General features: G+C 31.4%; 2 non-coding genes across 2 annotated transcripts; one reads left to right on the forward strand and one right to left on the reverse strand.

The window, feature by feature from the left end:
- Nucleotides 1-1343: 1343 nt before the first annotated feature.
- Nucleotides 1344-1416, reverse strand: Trnak-uuu (transfer RNA lysine (anticodon UUU)). Its single transcript has one exon. It is a non-coding gene; the product is annotated as a tRNA-Lys (tRNA).
- An 11219-nt stretch (nucleotides 1417-12635) lies between these two features.
- On the forward strand, nucleotides 12636-12708 carry Trnak-uuu (transfer RNA lysine (anticodon UUU)). The gene has a single exon. It is a non-coding gene; the product is annotated as a tRNA-Lys (tRNA).
- The last annotated feature ends 1293 nt before the right edge of the window (nucleotides 12709-14001 follow it).

Genomic DNA, 14001 nt, shown 5'->3' on the forward strand with positions numbered 1-14001 from the left:
TGCTACCACCACGACGAGCTCAGTGAGGGGTGGGTTTAGTAATTAGTGATTAATCGATTGATTAAGTTGCGTGAAGATGTGATATCACGCTGATATCAAAATTATTACTTTAACTAGTAATTGCCACAGGGGCGTTCTTACGTTTCGTAAGAAAAAGGGCACCAGCAATTTTTTTGTTCCTGAAATAAAAAAAAAAGGAAATTGCAAACCTTTTCTGAAACAAAGAAGAGAAAAATTCGAAAAAAGACAACCACTATAAAACTAGATAGAAAAAAAAAACAAAATGGAAATTTTTTAGGACAAATTGATTCATTTAAATATGCCTGAGAAACCTTGCAAAAGCAGGATAAAAACTCAGCATCTTTTTACAATTAGGCAAAAGATTTCATGGACCACGGACCGTTAAAGTCTAAATTCCCGCAAACAAAATAGCTCGAAAAGAGTTGACGGCCAGATTCCAAGATCTGTCCTATCTCTTCTTTTTCATCTCCAGCCAATCGGAGATCGGCTTGTTGATCTCAACTTGTGATGAAATTCTCTCGGTCCTGCTTACTCGCCTTTTCCTCGCACAGCTAAATGCAAGTCACCCTGGAACTCGCCGCCCGCTGGATTAACTCCCAGGTTACGTCGATTCTAGGAGCTGCATTGAGCCACCCCACTTTCTACTTCGATATCGAACAAAGCCGAAAAATTTAAAATTGAGAAAAACCTTTAACTTTACTTTAACTAAACTTTATTTTTGACTTAATGACCGCTCGAAAGGAAAGGAAAAATAGCTACACTTCAGGATCTGTTAATTTAACACCGAGTTAAGTTGCCCGAAACTTAACGCCCATAAGTCCATAAAACTTGTTTCCAGTATTACACTCTTTTCAAAATTAATACAATAAACGTTAAACAAAACAGATTAACAATATAACCAAAAGAATTACAAAAGGGGTATACATTTACAATTTTTAGACTTTATGTTGGGCCGTGGCCAGTGGGTTTTTTGTGCTCGTTTTGTTTGCTAATATTTGCCAAGAGTAAATAGATGTCAATGTCAAAATAACTCAGGATACAAAAGAAACAGGTTGATGTCTTAGCATGTACATGTGCATTGGTATAAAATACACGAAACAAACGGAAACGTAACTTAAAACTTATTACGTATTTACCTCAAAACAAATACGTATACGCCCTAATGCCCCATGAAATAATTTATTATAACAATACAAATTTTCAATAATGGTCGAAGAGATATATGAAACCCTCTTACATATTTTGTTAATCAAATGCCCTCCGTTAATTTTGTTCTTTTAGATTCTTAAATTTCGCCCAGAGTAAATTACATAAAATACAAACGCCCGAGCAGGGACTTGAACCCTGGACCGTTGGATTAAAAGTCCAACGCTCTACCAACTGAGCTACCCGGGCGACTGGAATTTTCCGTGTCTCAAGTTTTATTTAATTCTTGGCTCCTTTTTTTCCAGCTTTTTAATATGTTCTTATTTACAAGCATTTATCATAAAGCTTATTTAATACCTGATAGTATCGGCTGAGGTGATAATTGATTGTAATATTTCTGATAGACAAATTTACTATTACTGAGCCTTGCGTCTGTATAAGATGATTCAACTCAATTCAATGCGATGGGACAATTTCCGGCTATAATTGTCAAAATTGTTGTTGCCATTGTATAATTTTTGATTCGTTCACATAATATATCTGGATAAAATGAACAACTAGATAAGATTGAAAAATGCAGCTCTGAAAACAAATATAAAAAAATAAAACCATTTAACGCGCATCGGCTTATAACCTTAGTTTTCCAATTTGACCTCAATATACGCAATAGTTTGGGCTGAAGAGGCAAGGCTCGACTTCTCTACCATCGTAATGTCATGTTACATTTAAATCTCGAATTCCAAATTTTGTACGAATGCAAACATTTCTTATACAGTTCCCATAAGCCGCAGGTAAAAATATATCTAATATAGATACATAATGTGCATGAACAAAATTCAGCAATAGATTTGTGCAATATATTTATTTAATAGTGTTTTTGTTTTGGTTCCTGAAAATTTTGTTGCAAATGTTAAAAAATTAATTTCCTTAAAATTGAATCAATTTTTTTGAAATTTCTATAGTTCAATCGTATTTTATAATTTAATATCGTGCATTTATTCTTGCAATTTTTGACTCTACGAAAACATGGAGTTCATCCTTAAGTCTCATCAACTAAAGGGCGTGTAGTTTTGAGATGGAATAAAACAAGCTATGTGTAAGGTATTAACAAAATTATTTTTTATCTGAAAGATGCATGTTGCCACTAAGTGTGGAATATGACATCATTCAAATGCTTGCCTCGGCTTCTTACGGTTTCACGTATTCGATTGGTCGAATTTTTAATGACTCTTCCATATAGATCCGCCGGATTTTAGTGATGGCCAGTGCAATGTTCACCTTTAGGGCATCGGTCGATTGCCGTTTATTTGCAAAGACCTTCGACTTTAAGAAACGCCAAAGGAAAAAATCAAGCGGATTTTTCGGCCAACATTTGGGTCATCTTCCTCTTCCTCACAGAGAGAAATAGACTGTATCAGTTTGTGTTGTACACTTTCATGGACCATGGCAATGAGTCGTTGGACCACGTTGTAGAGTCGACTGTAATAATAAAGTTTTATCATTTGAACGTTCTGTTCAATCGTGTAACTTACCTTGATGATTTGGTATAAACAAGTCAATAATGACCATAAGATTTGACAGATGTCACATTAATAAAATGGCCGCCACGGGTCGCAAAATCTTTCCTCGCCAATTGAAAAACCCTTTAGTTAGCACGGTCCATAAAACTTAAATTATTCATAAAATTTTGTTTTAATGAAATTGTATGGGAAGCTTAATTTCCTAAAAAGAAGGCACCAAATTACCAAGAATAATATATTTCGGGATATTGGTAGTAAAGCAGGTAGCAGGTGTTGATTTTGAATAAAACACAATCTGTTTAAAAAATTATTAAAATTCCTTTTTATTATTAATTGGTATGGTTGAATCAAAACTGTCGACGAGCGCGTCGAAAAACAAAATGCACGTTTCGAGAAAATTGAAGAACAAATTGAAACCATCACAAATGAATTAGAAAAAGTACGGAAGATGAAAGCTCGAAATCCTTTTGGTGAGTGCTCAAGGAAGAGAGAAGTGAATCCTCCAAGCTTTGATGGGCAGATTCCGTGGTCAATCTACAAGAAACAGTTTGAAGCAGCGGCGTTAACAAACGGCTGGGACGATCACGAAAAATAAATTGCTCTTACGCTTGCTTTAAGAGTATCTGCTGCTGAACTGCTACAAACCATCCCAGCAGAGAAGAGTGGTGACTTCACAGTTTTTGTGAACGCAATCGAACAGCGGTTTACCACACGAAACGTGACAACAAGAGCAGACCGTATAGGCAAGAGTGTAACCATTGCAGACGACAAGAAGGAAAAGAAGTGGTAACTGTCCAACGAACCAGAGTCGATCCCATTTATGGCTGGAGCAACGACGAGTTGAGAAAGGCTCAACAAGAAGACTTAGATATCGAACCCATCCTCGCATGGAAGGAACACCAGGACAAACCAGAATGGACTGATATCTCCGATAGAAGTCCGACTCTGAAGGCCTATTGGGCACAGTGGGACTCGTTTCATGTCCATGAGGGTGTCCTTCGACGTAAACGGGAATCAGCAGATGGAAGGTCTTATGTAATGCAGCTAGTCTTACCGAGATCGAAGGTTATTGACGTTCTGCGAGATATGCATGGTGGAGTTTCGGGAGGCCATCTAGGAGTGAACAAGACGCTAGAAAAGGTTCGACAACGATTTTACTGGCTACATGCAAGGGAAGATGTCGAGAAGTGGTGCCGAAAATGCGATAGCTGTGCTGCCACCAAAGGCCCGAACAAAAAGAACCACAACCAAATGCAGCAGTATAATGTCGGAGCACCCTTCGAAAGGATTGCAGTAGACGTGGTGGGTCGATTTCCGGAAACAAATAATGGAAATCGTTATATTCTGGTCGTCATGGATTACTTCAGCAAGTGGCCTGAAGCATACGCCATTCCAAACCAAGTAGCCAAAACAGTCGCAGACCAAATTGTCTTCAACTGGGTGAGCAGATTCGGCGTTCCATTAGAACTGCATTCTGACCAGGGAAGGAATTTTGAATCAAACATATTTCAGGAAGTTTGTGGGCTTCTTGACATCAAGAAGACAAGAACAACACCACTTCACCCACAATCTGATGGCATGATCGAACGATTCAACCGAACCCTGAAGGAACATCTTTGCAAAGTTGTGGACGACAACCAGCGAGATTGGGATCGACACATTCCACTGTTTTTGATGGCGTCTCGAAGTGCAAGGCATAGCTCAACTGGCCATACACCGTCTGAGATTTTGATAAGAAGGAACATCAGACTGCCGAGCGAAATGAAATTCGGATGTCAATTAAACAATTTAAACAATTTAAATAAAGTAAAAATTGTGTTTTATTTGCAAGTTTGAATAAGTTTTAATTGTCGGACCAAGCCGAATATTACAATATGTATGTATGAACTTATAGTCTTGGAGAGATATGGTCAAATGTCCTAATAATTAATTCATAAAAATGTATGATTGTAATCGACGCAGGATGTCACCTCAACCAACACGTCAAAAGTCCCCCAAAATCACCCTATTGGCTTTGTGTAAAATAACATTTTAAGAGAGGATTGATTGGAGAAAACAAATGATACATGATTTCTGGGTAGTTTTTAAGGTAAACTTAAACCAAAGAAATTGAACCATCCTCTAAATTTACAACAACAGGTAATACACGATGGAAACCACCTTTAAAGTAATGCTATCTTAATAAAATGTAGAGCCCAGAATCGAAAATTCCGGCTAAGATCACTAAATTTAAGAAGTGCTTTTTTTGTTCGTCATATGAGCCATTAAGTTAATATAGTTCAAAAGTATACGTAAAGATTTAATCTAGAGATTTATTAGTAGTTTAACGATATTCACCAGAAGCAGTTTTTTCTAATTTGGAAAAAATTTAATAATGGTTGAAATTATTTTCATAACATCTTTCCTGAGAAAATGTTCAAATATTCAGGTTCTTAAGAAGAAACCTTGAATAAGAGATCGGCAACTTTAAATTTAGTTGCCTTTAATTTCCTGAAACTCGTCTTCAAATTCATCTTATTACTTTTGACCTATATATTAACTAAATAGTGAGTTTTGAATAAGTGCACATTTCTATTTTAATCAAACACGACATTACGATTTTAGAGAAGTTGGAAGATTGTCGAGTGCGTTGATTGACTTCAAATTTGAAAACTACCATTTTTGCCGATTCGTGTTAGATATTTTTATTCAAGACAACTATCTTGGTCAAAAATTGAAAATTTAAATTTTATCAAAATCAAACCGATACATTTTTTTTTTTAATTTTCACTTAAATTTTTTTGTCTTAATTTGGTTTCTTTTAATTAAAAAAAAAATGTGTTTTGCTCAAGAAAAATTCCTATAGAACTTGTTTTTAAGTTATCTCAATAAATATTGAACTGATTTCAATATTTTTTTCTGTAAAAGCTTCTATACTGGCTCAATAGTATGTTATGATCAAAAATGTCATCGTTTTTAATTTCAATTTTTAAAAAGATATTAAATTTGTTTTCAATACTCCATATCTTGAAAATGGGTCATAATTTGTTTACAAAATTTACACGAAAAACGTGAATCAATAAGCTCTAAACATCTGCATATACCAAAATATTTTTAAACTAGTATTGAAAAATAGATAGAAAATTAACTTAACAAGTTTTGAAAAATTAAGGCTAATTAAAAACAAAATGAACGTTTCATATCTGATAACTTATTATAAAAGCCGTGAATCTCTTGAGAACTGAAGTGAAAGAAGATTCTGAAACGTGTAATTTGTGAGTGCCACACAGAAGTTTCTTCCCAACTTATTTGGTTGCAGTGGCGAAGCGTCCTTATGTATAAGTCGATTATTCCCGTCTTAACTTTTGAGATTTTCTCTTCAAACAAACACAAGATTTACGCAACAAGAAGGTAACCCCAATTATAACGTTTTATAAAATTCCTCCCTGGATAAAACAAATGTGTTTCCTTTTCTCTCTTTTCTTGTACTATTCACAGCGGTTCATACTTTTCTTTTCAATACACGCTTTCTCATGGAACAAAATAAGAGGATGTTTTGTCGTTTTATTTTTTGGTGTATGTCTTATTCTTTTTACTCTGAGCGGATTAATCGTAGGTATTGCGCAGCGCACTAGCGCAGTAACGCAGTGCTCATCTGCAGACTTGCTTCTACAAACTGCAAACTTCGGTGTTTACTTGTGGTAAGTTTCATAGAACGATAAAACTCTCCTTCGTCTTATGAATAAAAATGTATACTGCAGATTGAGGTAGGCTTGAAAAAATCAATTTACAACAAAAAAATGGAACGCTGCTCTCCGGTTCATTTCATGAATTTGTATGCATCATTTTTTTTTTTTTTTTTTCCAAATTCATTTTTATTTATTCAATCTTAAACCTATCTTAAAGCTAGACAAAAATTCATAAAACTAGCCTAATTATCCATAACTTACAACTAACTTAATGGTCCCATACGGACACTCTAAGCTAAACTATAACACTAATTACTAATGCCTTTCGGCCTTAAGATCTATTTTACTTCAATTTAAATTTTATTTGTTTTGTTTTTATTAGAAAATTTTGAAAAAACTAATATCAATAACCTTTTTTATTTATTTTTACTTACAAACTACTTAAAATAAGGTCCTTAAATAAAACTTAAAAACTAACTTAAACTACCTATTCTACCTATAAACTACTTAAAACTAGAACAACCACAGCAGCAAATCTAACTATCTAACATTTTTGTTTTTCATATTTCGTTGTGTTTTTTTTTTTTTTTTATTTTTTGTTTTTTTGTTTTTTTTTTTTTTAATTTTTTTTTTTTTCGTGCCACCATGCCTATTCTACTTAAAACTAAACCCTATGCATCATTGCACTGGACTCATGTATCAAAGGTTGACACACATTTTTGAGACATACGATTAGCATCTATATACATATATATATGTCGAGCCAAACAAAGTAGCCCAGTCGGTAGCTAGTTTTTTGCAATTTTAATATTTTTATGAACATGTTCACCCCAAAATTCTTAAGTGGATGCAGTTTTTAACATTTGCAGGGAAATATCTTCTTGAAGGTCAATTAATTCCTATTGTAATGAAGCTTTTGAAAGATCTAATAACTTCGCAGCCACTTCAGTCCATTCTGCTACTGCGTGACTTCATAAGATAATTTAAGGACTCGAGATAGCTTCCTAATCTCTGCAAGCTCCTAGAATCTTACAGCAAGTTCGCTTTTAACATCAGATAGAGAGTTTGAAAACACTGCAATGTTCTTCAGAGTTCTTTTTTTATATTCAAGAATTGTTAGGCAATGAAAAAATTCTTTGTTGGCATTATTTATTTCGAAAACATACATATTAATTATACATTTCCTTGTAACTGGATGTTAAGCTCATTTAAATATTTCAAAACATCTTTAAGAAAACCCAAAGCTAGCACATTGCGCTCTTTTGTTATGAACTTTAAGTGCTTCCTTGCTTTTGTCGCATTCAAATTTTGCAAGAAGGAGATAACTTGCTCTTAAATCATCCACAAACATTCAGCAACGTTCAATGTTGTATTGCAGTAAGTCCGAATATGAAGTTCCACATTCACAAAGAAACTCTTTTTTTGTGGAACTGCTGATGAGTTACGAGTATTTCGTAATGCAGCTTTAAATTGACACTTTTAACAATGGCAACAGTTTTATTGCTTATGGGACATACTAGAACCACTCCTGGCTTATCAGGCAGCGTAAGACAATATTGTTCAGTCCACTCGGTCAGAAACCTTATTTACTTACTGTCCAATTTTCGCTTTTATTGGTACGAAAATAAACGATACCGAACGAAAGCTCCGTAATTAGATCCTGTTTTCATTTGAAATAATCAAATCTGCCGAAGAAGTTTCTTTCGAAACGACTTTTTTTATGCGTTAAGCTCATCGTCATACTTTTAAATGACTTAAGATATAGCAAATTTGATTTCAAATACTTGACTTTTGGGCTTTTAAACTTTTGAAATTTTAATTGTTGGTGACATTTTTTTTTCGACTTACCATTTTAAAGTATTCACGCCTCGCCATTGTTTGGTTACCTTATTTCCCTAAATTCAAGAATCAAACATTTGTCTCTCAACAATTTTTAAGTTTTGTTAACTCCTTTAAGATCAAAACAGTTTGTATGTAGAATGTGTCTTCTATAGAATTAGCTCCAAATCACGAGTAAACAGACTGATAACGATATTAAAAAGAGGCTGGTATGCGACCCATACTGATAACTTCCTATTCCGTCTGTTGATTTGTCTTGCTTAAAAGTTTGTCTATATGTAGGTACTCGTATCAATTTTTACCAAATTTGGGTTTTTTTTTTTTGTAAATTTTATTTTTTATGAAAAAACGGAGCGTTGGATTTTTATATAAAAAATACTGAATATCGAAAACAATATTTTCTGTGAAATAAAATAAGTTTGAAGCCAATATTTCAAATTTTTGAAGAGATATTTTAGTCGAAAATCAATTTTTGAATTTTGTTTAGGTTTTTAATTTGTTGTACAAAAACTGTCAATTCGATTTTTTTTTCAAAATTTTACTAAATGTTAACAACAATATTTTTTAAAAGATAAAAGTAGTTTAAATCCAATATCTACAATTCTTGAAAAGATATTTGAGTCCAAATTCAATTTTTACCAACTTTTATACATACATACATACAAAAAAACTGGCAATTCGATTTTTCTCAAAATTTGTCCTAATGTTAAAAACAACATTTCTTATAGGTAAAAATAAGTTACAAGTTATTATCTCAAATTAATGAAAAAATATTTGAGTCTAAAATCATTTTCTAACAACTTTTATTATTTTTTTTTCGCTTTTAATTTTTTTTGTAAAAAAAACTGTCTATTCGATTTTTTTTTGAAAGATAAAAGTAAATTAAAGCCAATAGCCTCAAAGTTTTAAAAAGATATTTGAGTCGAAAATCAATTTTTACGAACTTTTATTAATTTTTTTTTTTTTTTTATTTTTACTAAAAAAAAATTTTCAATCCGATTTTTCTCAACATTTTTCAAAATGTTGAAAACAATAATCGTTATAAGATAAAATAAGCTTGAAGCCTAAATTTCAAGTTTTTGAAAAAATATTTGAATCGATATTCAATTTTTACGAACTTTGAATAATGTTTTTTTTAGATTTTTATTTTTTATAAAAAAACTGTCAATTAGATTTTTCTCAAAATTTTATCAGATGTGAAAAACATTATTCTTCGTTGCACAAAATTGTTTTGGAGATGAAATCATATTTAAGTCGTAAAATTTTGGAGGTGACAATTTTTTTTTCAGTTTTTTTGATTTATAAATAAAACCCTTAAATGGATTTTTTTCAAAAATATATTTCTTTGAAACCACAATACACACAGACATCTTTCTAAAAATCTTTTATTTCGACTCTAGGGACCTTGAAACGTCGAGAAATCTCAAAATTTTTAATTTGACAAAACGGATAATAGACTTCCGTAAATTGAGTCCGAAAAAAGCACGTGACATTTTTGTTTTATTTTCCTACAAAAAAAATCTAATTGTTCTGCAAATTTTCTCATTTTCTGGGTTTTTGCATCTATATAGAAAAACTATTGTATTTTGGCTCTTAATTAGAAAACTGTTGAACTCTTAGAATTCATTCATATGTAAGTAAGTACCATGCTTTGATGAACAACGGTGTTGTCAATAAATCTAATAGTTACAATTTTGACTTTAGCCCTTAAATAGAAAATATAAAGTTGAGATGTATTAAAATTATATTATTGTTATTTTGTCAGCCTCTTTTAGAGAACAATAATGAACATTTTTAAGTGGTGCTCAAAACCTCATCTTTATGTTAAGCGTTTACCCCACCCCCTCATTAAAAAAAATGACATAAATGACCAAATAATTGTAAAAATAAACTTAAATAGATATGTGATTGTTATTGTATGTTATATTCCGTCTAAAAGCCCACTAGATCTTTATAAAGTATATGTAAAAAATTGTGAATTCTATCTAACAAAGCTTAAATCGGAACATGTAATTATTCTTGGAGATTTTAATCTGTCAAACATTCAATGGGTGTTCGATCCCGAGGAACTATATCTCTTGTCATTTAATGTAAATTCAGATATTGAATGTGAAGTAATTGATACATTTTCAAGTTATGACTTAATCCAAATTAACTGTTGTGTGAATAATTTAAAACGTATTCTGGACCTTGTTTTTGTTGACAGAGAACTAGCTATATCTGTAAATAAATCAATATATCCTATGTTTTCTAACTCTGTTCATCACAATGCTTTAGATATTTGTTTCTCTTTTTATGAATTTATCAAATCTAACATTTGTGTGAAATTGAAACTGAATTACAAAAAAGCTAATTTCGAAGGCATAGCGAGTTACATGGTGCATATTCCGTGGTGTGAGTATTTTTGTTCTTTGGATTTATTACATTTTTATGACTTTTTTATTGATAACCTGAAATTGGCAATTGATATGTATGTTCCTAAAGTTGAAATTTAAACAAATTCCAAGCCGCCTTGGTTCAATAAAAAGCTTAGAATCTAACCTAAAAAAAAAATAGTAAGTCATTCTATTCCTACATCAAGAGTAAAAAAAATCGGTTGGTATTCCCATCAGGTGTATGAATTATTTAGGGTCAACATTTTCAAATTTGTCAAGTATTTGTGATTTCTTCGCACACTATTTTGAATCTAGTTACGCTAATTCGAATGCAAGTTCAGCATGGACAGCCGAATATTTGTCTTTTGAATGTAAGAAAGATATTGGTTGTTTAGAATTAAATATTTCCGAAATTGAAGATGGTCTCTTGAGTTTTAATGATGACAATAAACCAGGTCCAGACGAAATTCCACCTATTGTTCTTAAAAAATGTGCTGCTTCTCTTCTCTTGGACCACTTCTTTTCCTAATTTTTATAAATGACTTACCTAGTATTTTCCTTATTTCTAGTCAACTTCTTTTCGTCGATGACCTAAAGTTTTTTCGTTGCATAAAATCTATTAATGACTGTCATCTCTTACAAGACGATATTTCCAAATTATCCCAATGGTACAAGAAAAACCAATTATATTTAAATGTCGCTAAATGTCAATGTTTTTCTTTTTGCCGCAACTTTTCTGAAATTATCTTTGAATATAATAATTAAAATCAAGTTCTAGAAAAAGTAGGGGAGAAGAAAGACCTTGGTGTTGTTTTTGACCCTAAACTTAACTTTGTTAAGCACAATGAATTTAGTGCAACCAAATCAAATTCTTTAAAGACCCTTTTACTCTCAAATTGCTTTTTACCTCATATGTAAGACCAATCTTGGAATACTGTTGTGTTATCTGGAACCCTTTTTATAATATTCAATCTAAAAGAATTGAAATAGTCCAAAAAAAATGTACAAGATTCACTATTCAAAAATTTGGATTGGACATTGAAACTTCATCATACATGTGTCAAAGAAACAAATATAATTTTAAATTGTATTGATTTTAGTTTTCAATTAAGTAGATCTTCTTTGAAAAGTAAACTATATTGTATTTTCATTTTAATTGATTTCATATTTTGATTATGTATGAACGAATTAATTATATATTTTTATTTATATTTTATAAAAATACCAGATTCTAATTTTATGTTTTTGTAGCACAGTTTTAGTATTACAATTTTAAGAATAGTTTAGTATAGAATGTTTACTATGTTGGCCACGGCTACTGGGTACAAAAATTATGTGTTAGTAATTCTATAACCGGAAGGAATATAAAACGAATTGAAGATGAGGTGGACATAAAATTTAGGTTTCAAAAAGTAAAACAAAAATATACTTTAGAAAATGTAGGAGGCGTATACTTACTTTTTTTAAATATCTTTAAACTCTCTTTTTTCGTTAAATGAAGTGGACTCTTTAGAGTTTAAGTCACAATACTCGTATAAACATATATAAACAAGGGTGAACATAAGAAATACTTAATGTAAATATAAAAGAAGAAGAAATACTTAATGTAAACATTAAAATGTAAAGGTAAGTTTAGATGCTAAGAAAAAAAATATTATTTCACCGTTTTTAAAGATAGAATTAATGTGTTGCAAGCTGTGACTTTTCATATGGCTTACCTCGATGTTGGGGTAACAATGAAGAAAATACGATTGATTGTCTTATACCTATGGAAAAAACTGCTAAAACAAAAGCACAGTCATATCGTAGCAAAAGTAAAAGGAGTAATTGATTAAAAATGTAATAGAAAACTTAAAGTCAAATTTAATTTCATCTATCAACAGATTTTACCAATTTGACTAAAAATTGATTATTTTTGTTTCGGCTGTTATCTTATGTAGGTACTACTTATGTACACATTTCTTATCAGACAAATGTTGTTGTTATTGTAATTTGCTTTATTACCTTACTCAAATAAGATTCGTTAATGCTGAGAAAACTCTCATTTGAATCTTGGTGAAACAAGTGCCCGGGTAGCTCAGTTGGTAGAGCGTTGGACTTTTAATCCAACGGTCCAGGGTTCAAGTCCCTGCTCGGGCGGCAGCTTTTTGTTAGTTTTGTGCGTTAACAATACAAATTTTTTATTTGCTTAAAAGCTTTTCATTTCTTGGTGTTGATGATTTACACTTTTGCTAAAATACCTGATGGTTTTGTTCAACAGAGTCAAGATTTCCTTGTTTTGAATTTTCATCATCGGATGTGTTTTCCGCTTAACATTTGTAACATCAGAATCGAAAGAATAAGCTTATTGGTATTAATAATATTATATTGCACTCATTTCATATTTAAAAAGTAAATTTTAAATACGTTTTCTTTTAGTTTATGAGGAAGTCAATTTTTGATAAAAAATGACTTTTAAAAGAAATAAAGTGCACGACTGTGCTGCACGAACTTGCTCCTGTACGCTGTTTATAGTAATTGTACTTATATTTTAAAATTTAAAATTTACCTACAAAATAAGTTTGCCTCCAAAAATTTAAACGGATTTAATCAAAAAACCGTTTTTAGTGGTTTTTTATAAAACAAATTTTTTTATACACAATTTTTCATTTTCTTCTTAAAAATATTTTTGGTATGAAGCTTTATAGAGCTTTTCAAAATATGTTCAATATTAACGTTTCCTAAAAACCGATAACCCATTCTTGACATACCGGTTCGTAATTCCTTGAGAAAAATTAAAAACAAAATAAAGGTCATATGGCAATTCTGAAAGGAAGCCTAACGCGAACCTGCTAAAAACCTTAATCTCCAAGTTTGAACTCAATCTACAGAGTGGTTAAGGCTGAAGGGACGAAGCTTTCTTTTTTATTTATTTTTTTTTATTAAAAATAACAGAATTCTGTTTGTCAAAAATTGAAAATTTATATTTACTCGAAAACGAAAAGACTGATTTTTATTAAATTATTTCCAATTGTTTTTTCTTACCTTGGGGGAAAAGGGTTTTCCGAAATTATAGGTACAGACGGTGCGATTATAGTTACAAATGCTCACACAGGCATCTCTCTAAAAACCATGGATTTATATTCTAGGGAATTTTTTTTTTCAAAAATATCAAAATGTTCTATAAATTGCATTCATTACAATAATTTCCTAAAGGAATTTAAAAAGTGTATGAAACATTCTTTGATTTTTTTGATTTAGTTTGAATTCTTTGTGAAAATACTTTTGAGCTCAAAATTCGAAAGCCTGCAAAAGCTGTTTCGTTGTCAGAAATTCTGAATTATTAGATTTTTTTTTCAAAATTAGAGTTTCCAATTCTTTGATGAACCGGATTTTTAGAGGCAAAACCAAGAATGGTCATTTTCACCTATCTGCTGCCTGCATACAAACATA

This window comes from Eupeodes corollae, chromosome 1 (genome assembly GCF_945859685.1).
Source record: "Eupeodes corollae chromosome 1, idEupCoro1.1, whole genome shotgun sequence".
In the NCBI taxonomy this organism is placed as follows: Eukaryota; Metazoa; Arthropoda; class Insecta; order Diptera; family Syrphidae; genus Eupeodes; species Eupeodes corollae.